The 23,834-nt window shown below is 36.1% G+C and overlaps 1 long non-coding RNA gene across 1 annotated transcript; it reads right to left on the reverse strand.

Annotated features, from left to right (window-relative positions):
- Positions 1–660: 660 nt before the first annotated feature.
- LOC113253029 (uncharacterized) lies at positions 661–23,563 on the reverse strand. The gene is made up of 4 exons (XR_006409169.3): positions 23,195–23,563; positions 17,338–17,448; positions 3,185–3,408; positions 661–2,258 (listed from the first exon to the last, which is right to left on the reverse strand). It is a non-coding gene; the product is annotated as an uncharacterized LOC113253029 (long non-coding RNA).
- Positions 23,564–23,834: the final 271 nt, after the last annotated feature.

Below are 23,834 nucleotides of genomic sequence, written 5' to 3' on the forward strand. Positions count from 1 at the left end.
TGTTTCATTGGGCAGTAGCTTACTCAGTAATGACCAGGCGCAGAGAGACCAGGAGAGCTTTCTCCAGATAGTCAGGAAGCTAATTAGGAGCACTCTTCAATGGGTCATCTTTCCGACGACCGACAGGCTCAATCTGGCCTCTCGAAAACACATTCAGAACAGCCTGGAATTCACCACTGCCGGAGGTGTGCGCCCCTGCATGCCTCTTCCCAGATTTCAAGAAGGGGGTCTCCTCAGCTGGGGGGGGGGGGGGAGGGAAGCAAGGAAGAAACAGCAAGCCAGTGGAGGTTACGAGAAATCATTTTAGAGGGAGCCTACGAAAAGTATCTTGAACAAAATGGCTCATATATCAGGAGAAAAATGGCAGGAAATAACTCAAAGGAAGAGAGCATAACCTTTGCCATCCAAGGGCCAAAGAACGGCAGTCTAGACTTCACCTCCCTGATCCTCCCAACCTTAGTCATTTTGTCAGGTTAAGTGAATGCTCTCCATATAGAGCTGAAGAGTGAAGTAACACCTCCATTCCACTAATGTTTTAATTGTAGTGTTTTATTTCAAGAAGTGTTGTTTTTCCACTATTTTTCTTTTCTTCTTTCTTTCTTTCTTTCTTTCTTTCTTTTTCTTTCTTTCTTTCGTTCTTCTTCCTTCCTAACTTCCTTCTTTCTTTCTTTTTGGTTTCTGATTTCTTTCTGACTTCTTTTTAATTTGCTCTACTTGGCAGCATTCAGCTCAGACACAAATTCTATTATTATAGACATGAGAGGAATAAAAGTGTCACTATATTCTTTAATTGTTTTCATTGTCTCATTGTTTGCTTGGTTGCTATTCACAAGAGTCCGTGTAGGTTCCTTACAAATACAAAATTACTGGAGGATAGTCAAAGGTCACTAATGGTCGTCATCAGCATGCGCACCTCTCTCCTTTAGATAATTTCATCAAACGTTTGTTCTGTAAACAGACTTAGCAGACTGGAGTCACTCCTTCCCATATTTTGAAGTAGACTCATATAGAAGCCATGTGAAACCACAAATCAAGACCATTTCAACAGCTTAGGAAGAATTGGTCACAACGCCATTGCGTTATGCAGCTTGAGTATCCGGAAGACGGCCATACTGTCATGAAATGCTTCCCCGGCTGTTGCTTCAGTCTGCGTCCACTTCCTCCCCTGAGTTTAGGTTTTGTTTTCTCTCTTGATTCCTTGTTCTGGGGCTCTATTACACACAGATGGAGAAAGCATTTGCCCACACACAGTAATTTGAGGGGTGCCAGGCACTGCACACTGCTGCAATAGCCACGCTTCCTCTCCTGGGGCCTGATACAAAGTGTCTGAAATTCCACAATTAGATGTCCTGTCCTTTAGACTTTGAAGGTTTTCTAACCTTCAGGAGTCACCTAATTAAATTCTAATACCCTTAAGTATAAACACCTTAAGTGAAACAGCTAATACCTTGTTGGAGATTAGTTGGCAAGTAGCAAAGAAGTTTAGCTTTGGGATTATCGTAGCAATAACATTAACGTGATTGAGACCCTACTCTGTACCAGTCGCTAACTTCTTCCCATGGTTGAACTGATTTCAGCGCCACAGCAGCCCTTTGTAAGAGAGATAATCAAGGCACAGAGAGGGTAAGTCACACAGCTGCTAAGGACTGAACCACCAATCACACCCATGCACTCTGGCCCCAGATTTGACATTTACAACGAAACAATTCAACTCCACAATTCAACTCAAATCCATAATTAAAAAGGAGGGGGCGATGCCATTTGAAGGAAAGAACACTTAAAAGAGATGCTTGAACATCATGTTGCTTTCTTCAACCTCTGCTAAAGGCGCATAGCGTGACTACAACACCTCTTCAATGGTGAGCACATATCAACGATCACTATCTATTCCTGCTGCCAGGCATTTCTCCAGCAACTCATACAGCATTTTGCTTATTTGACTCTACTGTAGCCTTTTCCTGAGAAGTTATGTATCTACTCTCATTAAAATGCAAACACATGTTTGGAAGGGGGTTGGCCAAGGATGAAAAAGGCATCTGCTGCTGAGTCTGTGGTTTCCTCCCATGAAATATTTGTCTCCTTCACCCCAAGCTGTAGTTGAGGTCTAAACTTTCATATGCCTGTGCTCAATTATCAGGTAAATTGCATGAACCAAAAGGTGGAAAGCAGTGCATATTCTAACTGGATGTAGTGTTCTCATTTTTCACATTGAAAAATAATTTACAAAATACATCTTCAATCGAGCATCTTCATCTTACCTAAGTTAGAAAAAAAAAGAAAGAAAACAATTACTTTTCACTGATACCAATCGATAGAAGTTCATCATTATGTGTAATCAGAATTGAATGCAGATATTCCTAGTAAAACCTGTCAACTTGCTGAATTATTCATTTTATACACATATATACATATATCTATGAGTATATATATATATCTATACAATCTTATTTTGTGCCAATGAGCAAATATATAAAATTCCATGCACATGAATACTTAAGCATTGGGTCAGAATCACAAGTGGAATGCTGTATTTGGTAAAGCCAGAGCAGTGGGGGAAAGACATCTATGGATTAAAGTCCTGGCACTGCTTCATACTAGCTTTCTGACCATGGTAAATGTTCCTTCATCTCTCTGCTCTTTTAGTTTCTTTTTTTTTTTTTTTTTTTAACTACAGCCATCATGCCATTTATTGGATTCCCAGAACTTATAAAATATTGTAACTGGAAATTTGTACTCTTTGACCGACATCTCCCCATTTCCCTCATGCCTCAGCCCATGAAAACCAAAGTCTGTTTGCATGAGTTGGCTTTTTTAAGATTCCACGTATAATCTATTTTCTCCCAGGAAAATAGAATTTTGTCAAAAAGAATAAAATAATTTCTACTTCATAAGATTATTGTGAAGAATAAATGAGATGTAGATTGGCTTATTTTTGAAATACAAGGTAAGTACTTGTCATATGGTGGAAATACAATAAATATTTTTGATGTCTTTGTTTTTTTTCCCATTGATTTTGCCCAGTACAGGTAATTACATTAAATTCGTAATTTCATTTATTCTTTATCTCAGATAAGTTTGTTTTCTATATTTAAGATCAGTATTTTTTTTATGTCATCTTATTTTTGGGAAACCAAATAATTAAGTATACATTTTATATATTTTCCTTTGTTTCCATATCACTCACCTTAGCCATCTTATGAGTTTCTTTTGTTTTCTTGTGTTTTGAGGGAGAGCTTTTAAACTTCACCTTTGTACCACCAACTCAAATTTCTACAAGATTGATCAAGGAAAGGGGTGCCTGAGTGGCTCAGTTCATTGAGTGTCCAACTTTTGATATCAACGCAGGTCTTGACCTCAGGGTCGTGAGTTTGAGCCCAGCGTTGGACTCCATGCTGGGCATAGAGACCACTTAAAGAAAAAAAAAAAAAAATATATATATATATAGATAGATAGATAGATAGATCAAGGGGAAAAGAATGAAGATCCCAACTAGAAAAATGAGGAATGAAAGTGGAGACATTACTACTGACTTTATGGAAATAAACAGAGTATAAGGAAAGAAATACTATGGGGGCGCCTGGGTAGCGCAGTCATTAAGTGTCTGCCTTCGGCTCAGGGCGTGATCCCGGCGATCTGGGATCGAGCCCCACATCAGGCTCCTCCGCTGGGAGCCTGCTTCTTCCTCTCCCACTCCCCCTGCTTGTGTTCCCTCTCTCGCTGGCTGTCTCTCTGTCAAATAAATAAATAAAATCTTAAAAAAAAAAAAGGAAAGAAATACTATGAATAACTGTATGTTAACATATTAGATCATCTACATGAAGTGACAAATTCCTAAAAAGATACAACTACTGAAACTGGCCCAAGAAGAAATTTAAAAAAAAATCTAAATAGACCTATAACAAATAAACAGAATAGTAATCAAAAAAAAAAAAAAAATCCAACAGCAAAAATTCCAAAACCAGATGTCTTTCACTGGTAAATCCCACCATATGGTTCAAACTAATTAACACATATACTTCACATCTTCTTTAAAAAAAATAAAGAGGAAATATTTTTCAACTCATTTTGTGAATCCAATATTACCCCGGTAATATTGACAAATTTATCACAAGAAAACTGGAAACTACTATTCCTTACGAACACATATACAGAAATCCTCAACAATATACTACCAAACTGAATCTAGCAATATATAAAAAGGATTTATACACCATAATCAAGTGGAATTTATACTAAGAATGCAAGATTTATTCAATGTATGAAAATCAATCCATACACCATGTTGCTAGAAAAAGGGCAAAACCCCAAATGATCAAATCATCATAATAGATGAAGAAAAAAATTAAACAGAATTCAACACCCCTTCATGATAGAAAAAAAATTCAGCAAACTAGGAATAGATGTGCATGTCTTCAAGTTGATAAGGGGCATCTACAAAAAATAGTCCTATAACACCAAACTTAATGGTGAAAGACTGAAAACACTTCCCATAAGATTAGAACAAAATAAAGGTTTTTTGCTTTCATCACTTCTATTCAGTATTGTACTGAAGGTTCTAGCCAGGACAATTGGGTAAGAAGAAATAAAAGACATCTAGACTGAAAATGGCACTTGCAAATGGCATGCTTGTGTAATATGGAGAATTCTGAGTAATCCAATACTAAAAATACCGCACACACACACACACACACACACACACACACAAACTGCTAGTAGAATTAATAAACAAATTCAGCAAGTGTGTGAGATACAACATCAATATAGGAAATCATAAGAAATTATTACAAAAATTTAAAGGTGTTTTCATGTTACTGATACAATTTTTTAAAGTCCTTTTTAGAGACATAATAAAATATTTATAGATAAAAAAGAAATATAGTTCTATTTTTATACATTAACAACAAACAACCTAAAAATGAAATTAAGAAAACAATTTTATTTATAATAGCACCAAAAAATAAAATTCCTATAAGTAAATGTATCAAAAGAAACATAAGACTTGCACACTGAAAAAAAAAATCATCGTAACAAATTAAGATCTAAATAAATGGAAATACATAGATTGGAAGAAGGCAATTGTTAAGAAGGCAATACTCCATAAATTGATATACACATTCAACACAATTCCTATCAAAATTTCTGTTGCCTTTTCTGCAGAAATTGACAAGCTGGTCCTTACATTCTTATGGAAACCAAAGAGACCCAGAATAACCAAACAACCTTGCAAAACAAGAAGAAAATTGGAGGACTCTTTCTTTCTGATTTCAGATTTTACCAAAAAGCAACAATAACCAATAACTGTGTAATCCTGGCATAAGGACAAAAATATAGATCAATGGAATATAATTAAGAGTTCAGATATAAACTCATACATCTAAGGACACTTGATCTTCTATAAGATGCCAAGATAACATGATGGGGAAAGAACTGTACTTTCAGCAGACAGTGGTGGGCCACCTGAATATCCACATGCAAAAGAAGAGGGAACTGTGTAGTGTTAGTTCTTAGCTTTGTCTGTTTTGCTTCCATAAGAAATTATTATCAAACTTCATTTATGAGGAGGACATTCCAAACATAAACAAAAGTGAAAACATTTTCATTCTCTCTGCATTGCACAGTGGTTCCATGGGAGGAAGGAGAACTGTAGAGCACATCTATCATATAGCAAAGTTTCAGGGTGACCCTAGGCATGTGGCCATTCGGCACACAGAACCACCTGCAATAACTACTTTGGCAAAATTATCCACCAAGCTGCCATTCTTCCTTCTTTCATAATTGATATAACTGTGATTTCCTGGGGCATCCAGAAACATATTTTTAATCTGTCTTGCAGCTGGGTGTAGTCATGAGATCCAGTTCTGGCCAATAAGATATCAGTGGAAGTCACATGAGAACTTCACAATAAATGTGACTTCTTTACCCTTATTCCTGACTGGACAGCAGAAGTAAAGACCAGAGCTTCATCAGCCTTGTGACGACAAAATCACCAATAAGGGAAAGGCCAAGGGAATCCTAGATCTCATCCCTCACATTCATGAGTCCCTGACCCAAGGTCAACAGGCAAATGATTTTCTGTTATGTAGGAAAAACCAAACCCCAATTTCATTATCCTATTATACTGGGGTCTCCTTTACCTGCAGCTAAATTTAATTTCTAACGGATATACCTGATGAAATCTAACTGGTAAATGCCATTATTTCTGCTTTCCATTACAAGTTGTTCTTTTTCCTAGTATTAATCGAATGATTTTTCCCATACACTACATTTTAAAAATTCCGATGTAAGATTTATTTTCACATTATTATGATGTGGCAACTTGATTTTTTAAATAAGAGGTAATGGAAAGTTGCCATACTGTTTCATAAGAGAAATAGAAATTAATAAAGGGAAAGTTCATAACAATGTTACTGAAATAAATTATACTGGTTGGTTTAGTACATAATTAAATAAAAAGTGAAATAAGCAGAGTGATTCAAACTTCCTTGATAGCAGAAGTAATGTCTACACATAAAAATGGTCAAAGGAAATCAAAATATATAACACCAACGTAATAGGGCCTCACTGATTCGACAAGAGTGCTCATATTCAGAAGGAAAACACTACGGGATAGGAATCAAATTTCTTCACTTAAGCATCCGACTCAGTCCTCATTATCCTAAGGGCTGATTTTCCAAGGGGCTAAAATATTTATTTAAATTGGTGTGGTCTATATATATGTCACTTTGAAGAACCAACCGGTAGCCCTATGCATCTATTCAATCATCAAGTATTTATCAAGTTCCTACCGTATGTTAGAGATTCCCTCGATTGGAGCCAGGTATAAGAGGTGATTAATATACACTTGATATCCTGGCCTTACTGGGATTATACTGCAGGGTGATATGATTAAGGAACTAGAAATATACAATAAAAATTAAAAGTGCCATGAAGTAAAAACCAAAACGTTTCTACTATAGAAAAAAAAAATCAGGAGCACCTGGGTGGCTCAGTAGGTTAAGCGTTTGACTCGGGTTCGGGTCATGATCCCAGGGTCCTGGGAGCAAGCCACACGGTGGGTTCCCAGCTCAGTGAGGGGCCTACTTATCCCCCTACCCCTGCTGTTCCTCCTGCTTATGCTTTCTCACTTTCTCTGTCAAATAAATAAATAAAATCTTTTAAAAAAATTTAAAAAAATCACTGGGGGCAATTTCCTTAGCTATAATGATCAGATAAAGTATCTCTGAGAAGGGGCATTTAAACTGACACTCGACCGCTTAGAACAATGGGAATGCGATGATGCAGCGAATTAGACAAGAACTGGGGAAGGGTAGATATTGAGGGACATTGAGGTGGCGTTTCCGAGAAGAGACAGAAAAAAAGGCAGTGCTTCCTTGAGCAAAAAGGAAAGTGATGGGAAATGTAGTCATCAGGGTCCTGTCATGGGAGATCTTATGTGCCATGGAAAGGGTTATTCTAGTTAGGCAGGAAGCTATTTATATCAATTAAGGATGCCTTTCATTAAAAGGAACAGAAAAACCTCGATATATCAATGGCCTCAATATATCAATGGTTGAATATATCAACCATTTCTATTTATGTCAACAGAAGTCTGGGGGTCAGTTTGTTACAGGATTAATTCGGTGGTTCAAAGACACCATCAGGGGTCTCGCTCTGTCCAGTCTTCCATCTGGCATCTCTGGAGAGTAGGCGTTATGTCTTTACCCTTCTTGCCTCAAGGTCACAGTAGATAAACAGTTGTCCTCATCAAGATAAGCAGTTGTCATCTTGTTAGTGGATCCTACCAGGAAGGAACGGGCCTAGATCAAAAGGTCTTCTCCCTTATCTTTTTCTTCTGTAAATAGCACATTCCCCAATCCCGCGCAGTTCGTTGTTCCAGAGTGAAATTTAGGTTTAAGTTTAGGTTAGGGCCAGTGCTGCTATAAGAGCCAAGTACAGGGATAGCTGTAGAATGGTCAAAGTTTTCCATCAAACTTTTCTCTGTGTGAAACCCAGAAGACCTTATGGATTAGGGTAACTTCAGGAAAAACTACAAGGAAGCTGCTAAAAGCCAGGAGAACAGATCAAAAAATATGTTCACAATAATTGCTCATTCTTTATAAGTTTGCTGAAATTTCAGTGATATCTCCTAATCTTTTGTTAATGGAAATATAGTAGGAAACCCAGTGAATTCTTTCCTTGATCTTTCTCTTCCATTTTTAATCTCAGTTCTACTTAGATATGAATTACATAATTCAGAATATCGTCTGGAGTTTATTAAAATTCTTTGTGATTACTGAGGCCAAAATATTGCTCCAAAATCTTTAGAACCTCTTATAATATTTCTGGCACTTTGTTTTTAACAAATAGCAATATTTTTTTTGAAAACCAACAATTTATCCTAAAGCATCAAGTTCATCAAACTCTAATTTCTCTAAAATTTTGATTAATTTTTAATCTGTGAAAATCTCTGTGCTTTAAAGAAACAGGATTCATTTGACCTGAACTCATTTTCCTGTCTAATAGGGCATCCCTATTAAAGAAACTTTGAATTATCTACTCTCAATTTTTGGTAGATGGAATTACAGCCTTATAGTTTTCAAAAATGCAATTCCAGATATGGCCTTTTAATGTCAAAACCACCGTTTCAGAATATTCAGTGTTCTCCATGAGGATTCTTATATAGCTGGGTTATAATTCCTAGGTATATTAAAGTATATCAAAAGAAGGCTTCCTTCCATGTCATTTTTTCCTTTTTTTTTAAATATGCAAGAGTAGTTTAGTTTACACCCTATATTCCAGGATTTCCTGAATAAATCAGAGTTGCATCTGGAATGATACTTGGAATACATGATTCAGGGGCAGGTCTACCCCCTCATTATTCAAATCATTAGAAATGGCTCATATGATGTCATCAGCTGTCAAGAGAACTTAGTATAAAGAGACCTTCCATCCGCAGACATCTATTTGGCCTCCTTTTAATTGCAGTGTCAACTCATTTGCAATATATTGTAGAGGGACAATAGACATTTAAACCTGGAATCTAGCATTCTGAAGGGTGGGCTCCTGGCCAAGATGCATTGGAAAAGGAAGATTGTAAGCTTAAAGAATAGATAAATATGAGCTTCAACCAAACCTATTGTCCAAAGAGAAACAAGAGTTTGCCATCAGGAATAAAATATTTCTGTTGAGACTTTGTAAAGGGTAAGGGCAAAGAACAGGAAAATTTTAATCTTCCTGTGGTTTTCACGAAGTATAACCTCACGTAAGCCAACCTGGCTAAGCAGAGTGAATTGTCTCATGACTTTGAAATGTCAATAACTCTTTATAAACAATGCATATGGTTTAATATCTGTCTAATTCCTCAGCCCGAGAGCTGCTACCATTTCTGAAATGAAATATAAGAATGAATAATATCTCGTAACCCTGAAAAATCAAGGTATTCTAAGAAACATAGGGATACGGGATAAAAATTGTTCATTTCTCCTTGTGCTGGCTGGATTTGGAGTTGATTTCCATTAGCCTGGCTTTGATAGAATCCATGTGGATGCGGATGCTTAATAGATTCTGTTTGGTGGTGGGGGTGGTTATTTCTGCAGCTGGTTTTGTGCTGAAGCCAAAAGAGTATAAAATCCTTTTAACTAGACTCCCAGCCCCCATGTGTGATAAACATAGTAGGCTGCCTCACTAGCACCAGCAACACGTAAAGTTCAGTTTCCGTCTGCAGGGAGATAAGAGGATCTTAACGGGTGGCTCTGAGCGCTGCATTTCCTATTTCACGCTCAGTGCATACGACTTAGGTTAACTCTCTTCATATGTCATGGATTCTTTAACAAGCCCACACTGCCCTTCCCAAGACACAACACTTTCCATTTCCACCAAATGTGCAAAGGTAATTGCCTTAAACCATACTGAATGTTTAAAAGCAGTAATCAAAGGTGTGAATATTTAACTGGTTTTATCTAAATGATTAATTTCTGGTGTCTCTATGTAAATAGTACAATGCTCCAGCAGTCTCAGGCAACAGAATATTTGCTCTTCAGTTCTGAAATTCAAGATACAGTTGTCAGTTGTATCACTTGACATGTATTGATGGCCCAGATATGAACTAGTGTCCTATGATATAAGTGGAATTCCAAGGCCTTTATTTAAATTATGCAAGATGTTCTCCCTGCCAGGGATTCGTTTGTCATGCACACCAAAGGATCCCTGTCTTTTTTAAAGCCTCTAACAAGTAAAGGGGATGCCTTCTATTGATCAAAATTATAGAGGAAATATAGTTCACCCCATGTCATTAGGTGCTATAACCGCAGAATAGCATATCTTGCTCCTGAAATTATCATCTCTGCACTTAATACTTTATGGACAGAGAATTTCCTTTTCATAAACAATTGCATTTATTAAGTATGATTAACATATATAAACTTGATTTAAAAACCAAACAGTGCAGTTGGATATACAGTAATATAAAGTTCTAACTCCTCTTCTTTGACTTGGAGAGCCACTTCCTGGAAGTTACATGTGAGCATTTCCTTGTGTATCTCTCATGTATCTTCACACATACATGCACGCTCCACACATATATAAAAACAGCATTATATACATTCACACACTCACATGGGTACACAGGCACTGCCTTTTTGCACTTAATAATATATCAGCATTTACAATCACACAATCTGTACAATATATATCATTATTTTTGGTGCCTGCTTGGTATCCTATTATATGAAGTTATCATATTTTAAGTAAACACTCTTTATTAATTAATTGCATTTATAATATGAAGAATTCTACCGTGGGCATTTGTGACATGTATCTTTGTGCTCATGGGTAAATATATCCATAGCATAAATTTCTAAAAATGTACTCTAAAAATTGAAATGATGGGTCAGGAATACCAGAATATACAGAAGACTTTTGTTTTCTACAGGTTATTTCCTTTGTATTCCAAATTTGTAATAGACTGACTGCCATCTAAACTTTGGAAACCATTGAGTCAGTTTGAATAAAAGGACAAAAAGAAATAACACTAGCATAAGTAAAAAAATGCAGAAGTACTTTTTTTTATTAAGTCCCATATTATCACAATTAAACTTAACTCAGCCCATAAGCCATGAGATAAAAATAAGGCATCATTCATAAGCATTATGCCTTAACTTATTATTTCTTGAGACATAAAAGACAGCAAGTTTTATTCTTATCTTTAAATTTAAGATTTAGGGGTGCTTGGGTGGCTCAGTCAGTTAATTCAGCTCAGGTCATGATCCTGGGGTCCCGTGTCAGGGATCCTGCTTCTCCTTCTGCCCCTACACCCATTAATGCGTGCTCTCTCTCTCTCTAATAAATAAATACAATCTTTTAAATAATTAAATAAATCCAGAATTTATATTTTCTTGGATATTGATGGGGTAATAGTTTTTCAAGCCTGAGTTCTTTATACTTCTCTGCCCTGAGTTCTTAGCCTAATTCAAAACTAAAACTCTACAGTAACAAAGTGTTTGCAATCCCCAACAACATCCATAGAGTGATTCTGTGCCTAAATTACAGCCTTTTTTTTGAGTGTGTGATCTTCCAGGAAGTGAGATTGAGAACAGGTTAACTATACCTAGTATTTATCAAGCCCTGAATCATTCATTCCAGGCCACAAAGACTGCTTTTGTGTGCAAAAGAAAAATTGCACTGGAGCAGTTAAGCAGGCAAGGAAGACTTTATTTAGACAAGATTATTGTAATAGAGGAGACAGTCTATTGCAATAGGAGAGAAAATTGAACTCAACTCTCTGAAACATAAGGTCAGAGGATATTTATTTATTTATTTAAAGATTCATGTATTTATTTGAGCGAGAGAGAGAGTGTGCAAGTGGAGGGGAGGGGTAGAGGGGGAGGGAGAGGGGAAGCCGACTCCTCACTGAGCCTGGGGTTCCTAGGGTGGGGGCTTGATCCCCAACCAGGAGATCATGACCTGAGCCTAAACCCAGAGTGGCCTCTTAACCAACTGAGCCACTCAGGCACCCCAAGGTCGGAGGACATTCAAACACTAGAGTGAGCTAATGGAGAAGTGCCGGAGGAACGCAGTGGGTAGGCTTGTCAATGCTCACTAACTGTTGCCCTTGCCCCCACTGCCTCAAAAATATTTTTCTTGATGCTTATATTTCAAAAGGATGAGTCCCAGGTCCTTGAGAAAGACAATCCTGGGATTGTCTGGAAATTTACACCTCTATCAAGGGTAGAATGTACCTACAAGGAACGAGGCCTTGACAAAGTATACTCCGAATTTTTCAAAGTTCTGTAATTGGAAAGAATAGATTTCTAGAGAGAAAGGACTTCAAAGCAAATTAGATGTATTTATCATTTAACTTAGGTCAGTGCAGAAAATATGTTGTGCTTTTCATCAGGATTATATATTGATAAAAAGTTACTTTCCTATGATTTAGCATAAACCCATAAACAATCTTATAAAGAAAGGAATCTGATTTTTGTGAAACTATATTACTAAACATACACTGGTGCCAGATTTCCCCTATGTTTAATGTAATTGTAACTTTGAAAAATAATTAATAGTTTGGGATTTCTGAAGCTTGACTTTTTAAAAAAATCCTGAATAATTTAGTCCATTCCCAGCAAAAATTAAATTTCTAAGGAAAAGAAGACAGTATTTAAAGCTTTCATTATGGGAAACAAAATGCTCTATGGAAATGTCTGTCTTGCTACAAATAAATGATCTAATGTATCACTGGTTAGAACTGGATGATAGCATTTCTTCAAAACCTTCAAACTCTTCCCAAGTCCAGCTGCCCAAACAGGTTCACAAAAATCCATTTTATTAATAATCTCCTACTGCCTCTGAGAACTTTGAGATCAGGAAGGTTGGGCCATGTAATGTCATAGAAAATAAAAACATGCATTTGCCAAGAGTGTAGGAAGGAAATAAACACCCTCTGCAATGGTTCTTAATGCCTATGCCACTCTTCTCTTTTGTTTTACTGTGTAATTTTACATGTTATAAAGTAATTTACCCTATTATTACTCTTGCAGATTGGCTTTGAAGTGTCCAGTCTTTCACTGGAATCTGACAATATGACTGATAATAGATGCTTGAAGTGTTTGGGGAAAAATAACCAATTTGCCAATTGTCTATGAGGATAGTACTGTATAAGGATGCTTGGTCATATTCACCCTTTTTCCCCAAGATGGATACAACTGTTTGGGAGAATTTAGCAGCATAGCTAAGCCATTCTGTGTTTTGTTATTACATGAAAATGTAGGCATTATATGTAGAGGCTATAAATTGTGCACACAGGGTAGATCGCCTTGTGTGAAACAGGTTAACCCAGCTAAACAAAACCAAAACTTAAAGCAAAAGTCTCTAATATAATGGATTTGGCATATACATAGTTTTCAATTTGCTTATTCAACGTAGCTTTATTAAAATATTCATCAAGTCATCAAGAGCAAATACTAGCCATGTGAATTGTGAATGGCCATGTCCGTTAATATAAAAGAAAAATACATTTGCAATGAGAACCCATGGCTTCAAAAACTCTTGGTCATATTAATGGTAATCCTCTTATTTCCCTCATTGGTTTTAGGAAAGGGTGTGTTTAATATACATCAGAACTGTGTCCGTTGAAATGTAATATTAACTGATTGAGAAACTAACATACACATTAGCCTCAAAGGTGACTTGTATGAACTTACGACTTCATATTTGAATAACATGAAAAATCCTTTTTAATCTCATTAATAATTTTCAAATCAAGCTTTTTTTACTTTAACTACATAGCACCCGAGTTTCTTTGTGAAAATACAGGTTCTGATCATTCAAAAACTGTGTGCGGAATGTGTGCAGTTTTCATTGAAAAGCCACTTAGTTCTTTGAAGGTTTTATTTTTTTTTTAAGATTTATTTATTTATTTGACAGAGAGAGAGACAGCCAGCGAGAGAGGGAACACAAGCAGGGGGAGTGGGAGAGGAAGAAGCAGGCTCTCTGCAGAGCAAGGAATCTGATGTGGGGCTCGATCCCAGGACCCTGAGATCAGGCCCTGAACCAAAGGCAGATGCTTAATGACTGAGCCACCCAGGCGCCCCTCTTTGAAGGTTTTAAACTACCTGCCTTAAATGCAGGGATGTAATACTTTGTACCCACTTGTCTTTTAATTCATTGCAGGTTTTTGTAGTTTTATTTCTAATTTCATTTTATTCATAATTTCCATGGTTAATGTTTAGTCTTAAGTCTTAATCAACCCCTAAACTATGACAAATCTCATTACATCTGGTGATAGCATTTATAAGAATAATAACAATAATGATAATAATAATTTTACTAAGGTCTACATCATGCTGCCTCTGATTTGCATGCTATTTTATTTTCTATTTTGGGATTAGTAGTGTGGTTTTCTACCTCTGCTACTTCATGATCGTTATATCTAATTAAAATGACCCTTTTTAAAACTCAGATTCACACCTAATGCTTGTAAAATTACAAATCAGTCATAAAATATGGGATGTTTTGTCCTTCATAATATGATAAATGTTATGGAAGAATTCCCAAATATTTAGTGTTATAATTTTTAGTCAGATATCAGGTTTCATATTTGGACTTTTTTTATTTTTATTTTTTGGTTATTTTTAAATTCAAGTTACAGAAAAGAGAATGGAATTGATATTCCTTAAAGACCTTTTGAATTCCATTCATTTATATATTCCACAAATAATTATTAAGTACATATTATGTGCCAGTCAGTGAACTAAGAACTAGACATAGAGATGAATAAGAAATAAATAAGTTAGCCATTTTAACAATGTGATAAATTATATAGTTAGATACGGAGCAAAGTACTGTGAAATCACAGTGTGAAGATCGTTGTAAGTACCATATAAATATCAACTGTCTACTTTATCATCAAGACATTTTCTAGTGAAGGATCTTAATTGATCTTCTCAATCCTCAACTGACAACAGATATCTCTGTGTGAGTTTTGAGTTCATTAACAGAGACAAACATGTCAGTAGATAATTAACAAAGTTTAACCTTTATTACTAAAAAAAAAAAAAAAAAAGCTAAATTTGAGGACATATTCTAAGGGTGCAGTGACAATGGTCCTTTTAATCCTGAGCCCCAGAATTAAACTGATGTGCTGACTTAGTCTAGGAAAAAGAAAGCCTGCCAGATTATGTGGTGGTCTTATCTATAAAAACTTATGGCATGGATGAGCTCCCAGAAAAAAGTGGGAGAAAATAACTGATCCACACATGCCAATTCCTCTCCCAAACTCATCAATCAGGTCATTTATTCACCTCCTTGCAAGGACTAGCAAGGCAGCTGAAGACCAGGAAGTATTAGAGAATAGCCTTCCTCATGGAAACTGTAAGAGTTGGGAAAACAATGTACCCTACTAAAAACAAGACAACAACAAGCCCAAAATGGAGTCACTTATGCTAAGTCACTAAATTGAGACTTAATTAGTTTTGGCTCTGCCGGAAATGGAATCTTAAACCAGTCAACCAGGAATCCCCTGATCAGCACTAGTCGGGTCATCTGCCTGATAGACCCCTGATGTCCCCTAAAGGAAAGTGACCTTGCCATAACCAATCCCCTTTTTTTTTCTAGTATAGCTTCCTTGCTCCCACTCCCTTCTGCCTATAAAAGTCTTTCATTTTGTACAGCTTCTCAGAGCTTCCTTCTATCTGCTCTATGGGATGCTGCCTGATTCATGAATTATTGAATAAAGCCAAAAAGATCTTTAAAATTTACTCAGCTGATTTTTGTTTCTTAACAACCCCGAGCATGCATGTTGAAAATCCTAAAATGGTAGTATAATTACTTTAATCTGGAAAGTCCAGTACATCTCTACCAGCCTTTAAACATTGCCAGATAGAAGCACAGTCCCATTACTGTCTTAAGTGCCCCCTCTATTTCAGCAGAGAAGTGTTCTCTCCACTTTGCTCCCACCAAATCTGCACTATCACATGCTTACAAATCCCTCAGCAACCTTCTACTGTCTTCATGTATAAGTAAAAATTGGAGAAAGCATGTTTTCTGCTCGAGTAAATGAAAATTAACCCATCTTTTCTCAAAAGAGGAGAATTTGAAGCTTTTCCTGACAGCTAAAATTTTTTCTTCTTGCTGAGCACTGTTAAACTCTTCTCCAACAAAAATAACCATCCATAATTTCGTTATCTGTGCTACTGTTTATAAAATAATAAAGTGGGGACTTAAATAAACAAAGATAAATAAAAAGCAGATGTTGGACTAAAGCCTTACATAATTCTTCAGAGCATAGAGATTTTCAGGGGCAAAGGCTGTGGCAATTCAGAAATAAAGGTTTTTGTTTTGTTCTGTATTGAAAGATAAAGACGGATTAAAGAAAAGAGGAAAAGAAAAAAGAAAAGGAGACCAGTACACACTTAACACAGTGGCTGGTGAGCATGACCCTTGTATATTGGATCATTTTTTTAAGTGACCTAGGGAAACTTCGAAGCCTTCAAGGCTACCCAACAACCATAGCCCCCAAACAAGATGTCCACCCCCTCTCCTCGCACCTTCATACCTTTTCCTGTTTCCTGTCAATGTCAGATCCATGTGTTTTTTCTTCTTTCTCTTGCAATGCCACTTTCTTTTTCTCCAGTTGTCCCTACTGTTGTCACGCCCAGGTCTTGCTGATCCTCAAAATCCTTTGTCATTTACCAAGTATGGTGTCCTCCTGTTCATGTCTCTTTTTGAAATCTCCCTCAACTTCTATGACGCCACGCTCTTTGGGTTCTCGTAAGTGTTCCCTTTCTCTTTCTTTCACTAGTCCAGGCAAGCATTTCTGAATGCCTGCTAAACATCTTCACTTCTATAAATACCTACAACTGAACGAACTTTGGGAGGCAGTGGCCAATGCTTATTCACCCACCATTCCTATTTCCAAATGGAAAAACATCCATTAGCATGATACAGTCCCCGGAAAGAAAAAATATCTTAATTAATTGGTGACTTTGATATAAATTGTGTGCCTTCAGCTCTTATTTCTCTGTGGGAGCTGACTGCCAGCGGAGAGCACGTGTTCGGATGAGCAGCTCAATATTAAGTTTTACAGGGGAGGACGTTACGCTATGAGAGCTTCGCATAAAGTGGTCTGGGAACACATACCTAAAATAAATAATCATGCCTAGTAAAAAGTGGAAGTTATGGACCACTAAAAAGAACTAGTAAATTTTGAGGACTAAATAGATATATTCTAATACCAGGACGGAGTCTCAAATCTTAAATATAAGAAACACCATACAATAGCAAGAATATTCGGCAGAAGAAATGATGTTCGTAAAAGATAAGTTCTGTGAGGTGAAGGGGATGTTAGAGGTTTGGAAAAGATACCTGGAGATTTGGGGATGAGCCGTAGATGAGGTCAGTCAGGAAGACTAGAGACAGATTTTATGAAAGTCTTCGTACTCCTGGTTAGGGAATTTAGACGTGAATGTGTAGGCACTGTGAAAACAGGAGAGGCATTTGTATCCATTATGTAACAAAATTCATTCTGAATTTTAAAACAATAGCTATTACATCAGTATGGAAGATTAATTGGAAGCATCACTGCTACATACCGGTGTCTAAAACAGCAATTGATTCACTGCTGGGCTTGCAAAACACAATTGCTGAGTGAATCAATTATGTAAATGGAGAGAGGAGGCCAAGATGGCATCAGAACGATTTAAGTGGTGGTAATACAAAGAGAGGAGAAGAGGACTGGCAAAGACCATTGGAAGAATAATAGAGTCCTTTCCATAAGAAAGGAAGGACTAACACAATTTAGCATTTGCTACTTGTTAGAAACTATTTTGACATGTTCCTTCACTTGGTCTTCACAATAATCCTGTGAGGTGACAGAGACTCAGGGATTCAATTTGCTGAAGTCACATTGCAGGGAAAAGGCAAAGAACAATTTAAATGGTATTTTGACTTTAAATCATATACTATTCACTTCAGCATGATTTCAACAGTGTCAGTGCAGCTTTGTCCTTTAAAGAAAGTTCCCAATGTCTCTGAAGCTTGCTAAAATATTCTTAAGAAAAATATCTCAACAGATGAGCAGTTTGCAGAGAGTGTGTTTCCTTACCTGTTAAACATTCAAGAAGTCAACACAGCTCAGCTAAAATCATGATCTCCCCCCACGGCCCTTCTCCATAGTACGTTCTGCATACACTATGCAACAGTTTCCACGCCACTGCCCAAGTGATACTCCCAGGAGTAAGGTCAGTCTCTCTAATTACACCCTCTGCATTCAATTAAATACCACGTTATGCCAACATTTTCCTAAAAATTTCTCAATCTACTTTCTTTTTTCCTTCCGTCCAACTAGAGTCCTGGTTCAGACTCATCACCTGTCATATGTATTACTGTCAATCCTTATACTCGTCTTCAGCCTTGCTCTACTCCAACACATTTTCTGTCCCACAAGTGTAAAAAATGTATCTAACTTATTTAAATATTATTTCCTTCAGATATTTTCAAAATAAGTGGAATATTACATTGACTTTTTATGGTATGTGTTATTCTTATGGAAAAAAGTGCTCGTCAATTTCCTTTAAATGCAAACAAATAGATGTAAACAAATGTTCATTAGAATCCTTTATTTAAATCTACCTAAAGCCATATATCAATTTCTGTTTGTTTTCTTTTTTAGTTACCTAATCCCTCTACAATCTTATCTTTACTTATTTCTGAAAGTGAAAGAAATAAAAATCTCCATTATGCAATGAAGTCTGCAATATTTGACCATCATCCCCAAAAGAACTGTGGTCGAAACTACCAATTTTCTTGGACACTTAAGTGATGCTATGTGTCAAATGGAGGAATTCGGAGGAGGAAACTAGAGTGGGAAGGAGAGAGAAGTCGTTTACAAAGATGTTTACAAATAACATTTCTTGGGTGCCTGGGTGGCTCAGTCGGTTGAGTGCTTGATTTCCACTCAGGTCATGATCTCAGGGCCTTGAGATCAAGCCCCACCCAGGGCTCTGCGCTAAGCATGGAGCCTGCTTAAGATTCTCTCTCTCTCTCTCTCTCCCTCCGTCCCTCCCTATTCTCTCTCTCTCTCTCAGAAAAAAAATTTAAAAATTTTAAAAAATAAAATAAAAATAACATTTCTGGTCAAAGTATTTTGATCCCAATTCTGCTTTGTCAGAAGTTATACTTTTTTCATGAGAACTCAACAGGTCTTAAAGAAGTAATTATTTCTATTTCTTCTAAATTGAATATGTAAGATTTAAGGTAACTAAAAAATCCGTTTATTAAAGGAAATATTTTTAGAGGAAAACTTCAAGATACACAATCACTTAAAATTTTAATTTTAGGGGCGCCTGGGTGGCACAGCGGTTAAGCGTTTGCCTTTGGCTCAGGGCGTGATCCCAGCGTTGTGGGATCGAGCCCCACATCAGGCTCCTCTGCTATGAGCCTGCTTCTTCCTCTCCCACTTCCCCTGCTTGTGTTCCCTCTCTCGCTGGCTGTCTCTATCTCTGTCAAATAAATAAATAAAAAATCTTAAAAAAAAAATTTAATTTTACTTTATCAAATCATAATATTTGAGTCTGATTAAAGTATAACCACATTTTTTATGGCATTCAAAAGATATTTACCAGAAAATTTGACCTTTGTGGTAACTCGTTCACAAAATATGGAAAATTAAATAAAAATATTAAAAAATAAAAAATATTTTATAACTCAAATTGCATAATTTATGACTGCAACGATAAATGCAATTCCACAAAGTTTATTATGCTGAGTATATATTGCCATTTATTTTTTTTCCAAATGTAAAAGTAATTGCAAGCACAGAATAGTTAAGCTATGTATGGATATAGAAATGGTAACATTTTGTTTTCATGTGAAAGCTTCCAACCCCATTTTAGGCCAGAGTTCTGTAGAGTACCAACATTATTGCCTCTTTCTTTGGGTTTCCATAAACTCCGACATTTTTGCCACACAAGTTCCAAGTCACAATTTCTTCTTGTTGTGAACATCCACAATTCCTTGGGTCTGCGTGGCTCTATTACATGGTGAGAGACTGGAGAACACCGGCTTTCTCTCTGGGATAAATTACACAGTACCAATAATGGCAACTAAAAAGTTTACAAAAACTTCAAATAAAGAAAATATACAAAATGGTTATAAAAAGAGTTGCCTTTAGTGACACAATAATATTATGGAAAGCAAAGAGGTTCATTTTATTGGATTTAGTAAGAAGCACTTGATGTAGAGAACTTCATGGTGCTTATCACGAATAGGACATATTTATGGGAGAAGAGCACTGAGCCTATCACTGCAAAGCTGGCTGAATTTCAGAAAAATAATAGAATGACTCACTTGGGATTTCCAGAACATATTCCTTCCTGCATTTTCATACCTCTCATTTCCTTACAAGGGTGCTTATAAAGAAACATTCTCTCAACTGTAGTTATTTCTTTCTTTGTGACAAGAAAATCAAATCTTAGTCTAGAGAACCAATGCTTATCACCTGTAGAAAGAATTTTTTTCTTGTAGGCAGACACATAATTAGGAAATTGACTAATACATTCTGCTTATTTACTAAATACTCATGAGCTTTGTTCCAATAGCACAGTGTACATACTAAGAAATGTATGAAACACAATAGTGCAAATCTGTTCATATTGTCTAATATTGGTATTCAGGCAAACCTGAGTCTTTTAAGTATTATGACCTATAATTCAAAAATGACGGGAACCTTTTTAACATAAGCGTATCTCTACTAGAAAGTCATACATGGAAATAATTAATACAAAGCCATGAGATTTTGTTTTCTATTGCATTATCAAGAAACAAATATAAAATCCTCTGCTTAAATATAATTTTGAGTGTCATATAAAGGTTTCACATTAGTGGATGGAGGAAAAACATATATGGACAAATACTATAAATGAATAAATCTCTGAATGACTATGAACATCCAGACACAAAATAGTGATTAAAATAAGCATGAAGACTGGAAAAACATTGAGGAAAAGCCCATCAAAAAAGGTCCTGATTATAGTCTTAATTCATATAGTGTCTTCTTTTAATAGAGATAACTTAACAATTGTATAATTAAGGTTTTGTTTTATAACTTTTTAACATTTTCCTATATGCATCAGCCAGTATCGCGAACTGTAAAACAAGTTCCTCATTTTGCATCCTATCTCAGTGTGGTGCTTGTGATCATCGAACTCATTGACAAAAATGAGGATTCAAACATAACTTATGTCGGAGTGAAAGTTTGATTTAAAATGGCTTATGTTCTTGTATTCCCCTTTGCTTACCAGAACATCTAAACAATTACTTAACTGAAGGAATGTTCTATTGTTTTGAAATGAAGTATAGCTTCTTGTACTTTCATTATCCTTCTAATATTTAGAAAATGCTTTTTATCACAAGAGTCTATATAACTGATTTCACAGACATTACGTCCCTCATACCCACAGCACCTTGGGAGATACTGGAGATTTATTTCTACCTAGTTAGTTATATTGGGTCAAGAAACATTCACTGCCATGGTGAAGATCAACTAGTCACTATTATAACAACAACCACAGAAGCAATCTTGATTTATTTATAGAGCTATAGTAGAGATAACTTTTAATAGACTAAATATTTTTATTGCATGTAATTTAAGATGAGTAATTTAATGATTGTATGAGTATGATTTGATGAATCAGCTAAGAAACCTAGAAAAGAGAATGAAACTTCAACTGTAATATTTTAAAAAAGGAATGTGATCCCATTATATGTTGAGTCCCCTGTTAATTGTTCAGGCTTTTGGTCCATTTTTGGCTGCATGTGGACTCAAAATGGTAATATACATATATACATATATATAATTCTGATGATGAGTTCTTTGGTCAGACTCTTGCCTAGTTCTTATTTAGAAGCCAGTTTTCTCAACAGCCATGATGTTCAGTGCACAGAAGATACCTAGCCGAACTATTGCTAATAATTACTGGTATCTATACAGAGCTTTGCAGTTTGCAAAATGCGTGTGCACAATTATTTCACGTGTCCCTCATGTCTACCATGTGACATAGAGATTCATCATCATCTACATTTGGAAATGAGGTAGTTGAAGACAATGCCGTAGCCTTCCCCAGCTCACTCTGTTTTGGTTGGGGCTTTGAGCCACGATCTTTGGATTATAGTCTAGTACTTCCTGCTTTAACAGGTTGCCACTGCTAATGGTACTTAATGGTCAACCATTCAAACACATGACCGTCTGAGTTTAGAATGCTATAGCTTTAAATATAAACTAAAACAAACAAACAAAATCAAGCTATAGTACATACAATGGACATATAGTACATCAACTTTGTGAAACATTTCTAAAAGCTTAATGTCTCTCAGTTTTTATATTCTGGTGCTTTTAAGAAATAAAAATTTCACAGTAGGTCATGAAAAAAATAGATCCAAATATACATAAAAAAGAAACATAGACTGTAAAAATATTTGAAAGATAATGAAGAGGATTTGTTATCTGTATTGATTGAAATAAACATGGAGAAATCTCTTAATAGAGTTAGAATTAATTTCCTTTACTTCAACAGTGATATAGTGATCTCTGCCCCATATCTCTTTGTTTGGATCGGTTTGGGTTTTATTTTTCTTGTCATCTTTATTCAAGTATTTCACATCAGTTATATTACAAATTACAGTAAATGTTGAAAATTCCAGAATTCAAAAATTAAATACTTTACTTCAAAATAATGTAAGATAATGTCAATATAAATCATCAGTTTAACACAATTCTAAACTAAACTACAAACCCAAAATAGACAATAGTCAATGGAGTCTACTTAATCTACAAAGTAGGCATTCGTGACTAAAACCAAAGAAGACTCCCAAAGTCTAAATAACAGAAAACGCATAATACAAAAGATGTAGGTACAAGACCAAATCCAAGCTCTAAATATGATTAAAAATAATTATAACATAATAATATTGAAGATACCTATCGAATAGCAACATAGCTGAACAACTTAATCAAAAAATGGGAAGATAACACTACCCCACTCGATAAAAATAAAATTCTGTAAGACTGCAAATACCTTGATATGAGAAAAATCAAATCATGAAAGGACTTTAAAAAAAAAATCACAGCTGAGATTCCAGCTCTAAAGCACAACTGCACAGCCATTGGTTTCAACCCCGATAAGTAGTGAGACATCCAGGTAGAAGAAAGCAATAACTATCCTACCGTCCAAACCTGTTGTCGCCTCCTTCGAAGATGTCACATTCATAATTTTCCTTGTGTTCTTAAGAAATGAGGAAGCATCAGATAGAACAAATCCAGGTCTTCATTCTATAAACAACCACGCAATAAAGAAAAGTTTTCCCTCATTGTTCTTGCCACTTCTCTTACTTGTGGTCCTTTTATTCTGTTTACTACATCACTCCTCCTGGTTAAAATTCATGTACCCTACTGCGGGCGTGAGCAAACAGAACTGAGAGCATGCCGCCTGAGCAAGGGCTGCTACAAGATTTCGTCAGTTTTCCTCCCTCTTTGGCACTTGGTTTGAAGAGGGAAGGATGACACAGCTATTAGGAACTAAGTTACTTAACACACTGACCAGGCTGAGTACGATCCTTCCAAAGAGAAAGAACTACATTATTCCTCTGTGAAACAGATTAGACTTTAAGAAAGAATCATGGATAAGGTGACCATATTCTCTCTTATTTAAATAAATATTCAGGTCCAAAGCCATTTACAGACCCAAGTGTATTCTTCCTTACCTCCTGCCCCTACCTCTACCCACTACCTACCTTAGGAAATATGGACGGCTTCTTCCTTACCTCCTGCCCCTACCCCTACCCACCCCCACCTTAGGAAATATGGC

This window comes from Ursus arctos, unplaced genomic scaffold (assembly GCF_023065955.2).
Source record: "Ursus arctos isolate Adak ecotype North America unplaced genomic scaffold, UrsArc2.0 scaffold_6, whole genome shotgun sequence".
In the NCBI taxonomy this organism is placed as follows: Eukaryota; Metazoa; Chordata; class Mammalia; order Carnivora; family Ursidae; genus Ursus; species Ursus arctos.